Genomic DNA, 6,258 nt, shown 5'->3' on the forward strand with positions numbered 1-6,258 from the left:
AATCTCTATTCCGGACACGCACACAAACTATAACAGACCTATTACAAGGTCTGTTAACAGGACGTTAACACAGGCCAGAGACGGGATACGCCGAAGATTGACGCAAAGAAGAGAACAATAGAAAAGAAACCGCTGCGGTTCCATATGCACCACCTACTGTCATAGAGTGAATTTGCATTTTCATTCAGTCTGTCTGCTGTTTTTGTTTTGTGCAGGTGTCTTATGTAGCATAATTTCACAAATCTAAAGTCAGACCGTTCTGTTTTTACTTTAAACCTTGAAATTATACAATCTTATCAAAAACAACTGCTACATGTGTGTAGGATCATCTTTGTTTGAATCATGAATAAAATGCAGTGGTGGTTGCCTCCAATTTAAAATGGCAACAGATATTTTTGTTTAAGGCCAGTTTGCCTGTTATAGAGCAAATAAACAACAAATAAATGTGCTTAAAGACAAAAATCGCCAACCGATATCAGAATCAGCTATTAAAAATCATGATCAGTGCATCACTACAGTCTCTCCTTCAGTCTATTCCGAGTACATGTGTTGAAGTTGGAGGTAAAAAAAGCTTGATCCAAGAAAGTATGAGCTTCTGCACAAGCCAATCTAGAAACGTTCAAGTGAGTGAAAGTAAACTGCTGTCTTACCCAATCGGAGGATACAGGCAAATCTTGAGCAGGTAGAAAGTTCCAATGTTCAATCGGAGAGAAGGGTCCAGGGGACGGCTTGTGATTCCCACTCTGTCTGTCCACGTCTGCGTCTGTCTGGCTCCAACTACCCTCACCATTCCCTGCCACATTCAAAGACAAAGAGGTTTACACTTGAGCTCCAAGTGGCTGTTACGCTATATTACATTAGCCTATATTGTACTGCTAGAATGTATATTTGAGCATCCAAAAGAGAAAATGTGTTTTAAATAAATAAAAACACATTTTATAAATATGAAATAGGTAATATACATTTATATCTAACATTTATTCAAATAAAATGTGTTCTGAAATCCTCTTACGAAACTCCTCTTGAATATGTAACCAAGGTAACAAGAGACTACTTGAGATTGTACTTTAAATAGTTTCAGCCATACATATACTGAGTGAGTGAGTGTGTGTGTGTGTGTGTGTGTGTGTGTGTGTGTGTGTGTGTGTGTGTGTGTGTGTGTGTGTGTGTGTGTGTGTGTGTGTGTGTGTGTGTGTGTGTGTGTGTGTGTGTGTGTGTGTGTGTGTGTGTGTGTGTGTGTGTGTGTGTGTGTGTGTGTGTGTGTGTGTGTGTGTGTGTGTGTGTGTGTGTGTGTGTGTGTGTGTGTGTGTGTGTGTGTGTATAAATAATTACACACATACATCAATAAACACACATATATATATATATAAATATATATTTATTATACACACACACACACACACACACACACACATACATACACACACAAATATATGAAATATATGATATATGAAATCTTCCAAATGTTAATGTTACAAGAGATTTCTTTTTAAAATAAAAAGTGTTCTTTTGAACTTTCTTTTCATTAAAGTATCCTGAAAAAAAAATTATTACAGTCTCCACAAAAAATATTAAGCAGCAGAAATATTTTCAACAGTGATAATAATAAGAAAAGAATCCTGAGCAAAAAATCAGCATATTAGAATGATTTCTAAAGGATCTTGTGTCACCGAAGACTGGAATAATGATGCAGAAAAATCATTTACAATTACATTTTAAATAAACCTATTTTTAATTGTAATAATAATTCTTACAATTACAGTTTTTACTGTATTTTGATCAAATATATGCAGCCTTGGAAAGACTTTTTCCAAAAAAGAAAAAAAGTACAGAGACTACTGACCAAAAACATTTCATATAACATAATATTTATATTTATTATATAAATATTTATTACATTTATCTGATTCATTCCAATAATACAGTCGTTCATCAGTAAGTGTACATTCCTCTACGCAAAGCCATTTTTTATTTTTTCCCCCTTAATAACCTCTCTGTCCAGTTTAATGGTTCATTCCAGGGCTGAGCGGTATGAGGAAAAGCTGTTTAATCAGAATCACTCTCCGGGTCTCTGAAGCTCCTAGGGGAGACCGCATTCACAAAACAAACATTGGACACTATTTATAGATGCCTGTCGACATGGCAACCACTCTTTGTTTGTTTGAATCAGGAACTATTTCTCCTTTTTTCCTCTCAAATGTTTCGCTTCTTGCTTCAAAGCAGACGCTGAGAGCCTGGGACTTAAGACACTCGGTTGTCTCATTTTGCTCTGGTATGTTTCTCCAAAACAAGTGGCAGGGTGGAGGATATGCTCTGGCAGGACAGTACGAGTCCTCTTGTGCGTTTGTGTACAAGCTACTCTTGCTCTTAAATATTGCTGTGTCAAATCTATTCTGACTGAGTAAACCGCCAGTTGATCTTGTTTAGATGCCATCAACCACGGTAACGAAAGCGGCACATACAGTATTTATGCGTGTAGAGGAGTTACAAACTCTTTACATCAGTTTAAACTTCAATTTCACCTCTGATTGATCTGACCGATCTGACAGTACATTATATTGCATTACAATACATTTTTACAGCACATTAAGGTCACATGATGTTCAACTTCAGCAGATCTTCAGAACTGAAAACACAATTCATGATAATTCATTTTCTCCAGAGAAATTGATTTTTAACATACATAATGTAAACCTTTCAAGACTCTGAATGACCTCTCACTAAAAGCATTGCAACTGACATAACAGTCACTGTAAAATATCAAACAACTTACATATTTCAATAATTGACAATAACCTTCAATTATATTGTGGTTTTTATATGGCATAATTAGTTGTTCATTCCCTAAATGATGTGGTTTATGGTTTAGAACTCTTTATTAAAGCATAATTTGACATTTCTATGGAGAAAATGAATGGGGAAAATCCTTCATGATTAAGTAGGCGGTCTCTGTTGTGCTCTATTGACAAGTTTTGCACTTTTTGTTGAGATTTGTACTGGAGCCTTAAGTTTTACTGCTACAGCACTGCAGAAAGGCTAAAAGCTAATTTTATAAATCAAACATATACACATGCATGCAAATAGATATATACGTAGACACGATTATACTCACATATAAACCATGATGCTTCCTTGTCTTAGTCAGCAGCTCTGAATTTTGCTGACTGTTTAAAAAGGCAGGAAAGAATATTAATGACTATCTGATGCTCCGCCCACTGTCAGTCAGTCACAACTCTAAGTTGCTATTCAGAGAACTATCTAGTAGTTAGTCATAATAACAGTACTAACAGTTAGTCATCTGATACTTCAAAACCTAATTACATCTCAGTCAAAAATAAGATGTGTCTAGGCTTACTGGCACACTGGTGTGTGTGTGTGTGTGTGTGTGTGTGTGTGTGTGTGTGTGTGTGTGTGTGTGTGTGTGTGTGTGTGTGTGTGTGTGTGTGTGTGTGTGTGTGTGTGTGTGTATACATACATACATACATACATACATACATACATACATACATACATACATACATACATACATACATACATACATACATACATACATACTAGGGGTGGCACCAGGGCCGGCCCTGACCAATTTGCTGCCCTAGGCAAGATTTTACTTGGTGCCCCTTGTATCAAGGTTTAGCACCACATGTTTTCATTTTAAGTTGCGGAAACACTGGTACTGTTTTATTTTTTTAATGCATTGATGTTTTTTAATTTTTATTGTTGTTGTTTTATATGATGTCCAGTCCATTCTACCCCGTCATTATGTTCATGATATTATTATTATTTAATTTCTTTAAAAGGCTGATGATAGTTAAACTATACAAAAATAGCACCTACGCCACATTACAGCCTAAACACAAATAACAAGTAATTGCATCTAGCATTCATGCACAGACTATTGAGAACTAGCAAAAGTGTTTGTTTTCCAGTAGATGGCAGCAAACTTCCACTTATATGCACATTCATGTTTTCACCATGAATTAAACTGAGAAATTTAGATATTTAATGTGAAATTTACATAAAATGTTGCTATTTTAAATACACCTGTATATAAATATCATTACTAATTTCGGCAAATACATTTTAAAATGTCCATATGTCCCCTTAAAACTGCAGAACTGTAGAGTATAAAAATTAAAGAAACAAAAATTATATTATATTCATAGTACATATCCACCTGTAAATTCTGTTTATAGTAATAACCATCTGTATATTATTCACTGTACATATTCACCTGTAAATTCTGTTTATAGTAATAACCATCTTTCTATTTATAGATATATTTATATATATTCAGTACATATCCATGTCCTGCACTTATGCAAACGTTGTATATCCTGCACTTGCTGCTATTGCACTTCTGGTTAGACCTAAACTGCATTTCGTTGCCTTCTACTTGTACTTGTGTAAGGACAATAAAGTTGAATCTAATCTAATCTAATCTAAAAACATTAGGTTATTAAAAAAGTGATATTACATGCGTTTAAAAAAAACAGATATGATTGATTTTTTGACAAAATACACTATCTGTGGCCACTGGAGAACCCAGAACAGCTGCTTGCATATAGTTTAAGGTAAAACTGGAATTAATTAGCGTACATTCGTATTTCACTACTATGCAGTTAAATAAACTCATTCATTACATCACTTTACCTCTGTCTTAACACTGCAAAAAATGCTCTTCTTATTTACTAATTTTTTCTTGTGTCCAGTCCAAACATCAAAAAATTCTTAAATCAAGATGTATTTACTAGTAAAATGATATTAGATAATTTTTTTTCTTGTTTTCTGGGGGAAAAAATCTAAATTAAGTGAGTTTTAGCTTAAAACTAGCACAATTATCTGCCAAATGGGGTGAGAAAAATGATCTTATTTCTGTTTGGGACAGAAACAATTAACAAGATTTCAATCAGAAACAAGATTATTTTTCTCACCCCATTGGCAGATAATTTAGCTTTTAAGCATATATTCACTTAAGAAAAAATATAATTTTACTTATCTAGTAAATGCATCTTGTTTTAAGAATTTTTAGATATTTAGACTAGAAAGACAAAAATACTAAATAAGAAGAGCATTTCTGCAGTGTTTCCCTTATCTTGCCTGCATCAGAGGGCTTCTGTTTTTTATGACACTACAATTCGGCCATCCGTCATAAATTATCAGGCAACTTTCACCGTGTCTACACCTGGAGCGAGCCAAGCACCCTAAAAAATGAAAGCAATCCTGTCTACATTAGATGCGGCGAGAGGCGACGCGACACAGCAAATTCCATAACTGATCAGAAATATAAACTGATCGCGCGTTATATTTCTGACGCACTTCAAGTAGCTCGGCGGGGGAGATTGATGAGGCGGACCGGGAAGATGCGGGGGACTTGGTTAAGTTTGTTTGCGCTTTATTTGGTAATATTTCAAATTAATATGAATAAAATAGTATCAGTTATAGATTTTTGCGCCCCTATGGATGAGTGGCGCCCCTAGCATTTGCCTATTCCGCCAATGCCACGGGCCGGCCCTGGGTGGCACGGTACATGGAAAAAAACCGAACCGTTCGGTTCGCTTGTCTCGGTTCGGAGTGTGTGCGTCGCACGGTTCGCGCATGCGCAATGTATCCTCGTGCCCCTATGTTACCTCAGACAGTGGGTGTGCTTTTCGCGCGAAATAAGAGGTGTGTGTGGACATACAGTAAAGTAAAAGTGGAGTGCTGCAGGTCACGTCACATGTAGAAATGAAAGTGGGAGAGATAAGGAAGGCTGCCCAGAGTTGGAGGATGCACTAGCAGTGCAGGAGGAGAGCGGGAGCCGCGCCGCGCGTGCCCGTTGCGCATACACACACTCTCGCGAGTCGCGCAGCTGAACCTCGGCTCGTGGATTGCAAATACAGGCAAATATAGTCCATTCTGTCACATTTTCCGGTGTTCTCCTCCGACCCCTGTCTGTCTCGTGCTTTGATGTCTCATACACACATGCATATGTTGTATATAAGTTCACATGATAAATGTAACATTTAAGATATGCTTCTAGTTCTAATAATTTAAACATGCCTTTTAAGTTTGGGCAGAAACTTCTGGCAGTGTTGTGTTTTCGTGTATTTTATGTTATTTTTTCACAGCGCTGGATGTCATATGGTGATTGTGAAACACATGGGACACTTCATGGTGAAATGTGTTCATCAGGTCAGCTGAATTAAAGCCACAGTGTATGGTTCTGATCAAAATTGAAATGATTAACATGAAAAATGTTACGCCAATGTGTCAGAC

General features: G+C 36.4%; 1 protein-coding gene across 1 annotated transcript in view; it reads right to left on the reverse strand.

Annotated features, from left to right (window-relative positions):
- The window catches only part of atxn1a (ataxin 1a), a 121,031-nt gene that overhangs the window by 80,298 nt on the left and 34,475 nt on the right, over positions 1-6,258 (reverse strand). Inside the window, exon 2 of the mRNA XM_079829820.1 lies at positions 651-793. The gene's annotated coding sequence lies outside the window, so the exon portion shown is untranslated. The remainder of the gene's footprint in view (positions 1-650; positions 794-6,258) is intronic.

The sequence above is a fragment of the Gobio gobio genome (genome assembly GCF_949357685.1).
Source record: "Gobio gobio genome assembly, chromosome: 11".
Classification (NCBI taxonomy): domain Eukaryota; kingdom Metazoa; phylum Chordata; class Actinopteri; order Cypriniformes; family Gobionidae; genus Gobio; species Gobio gobio.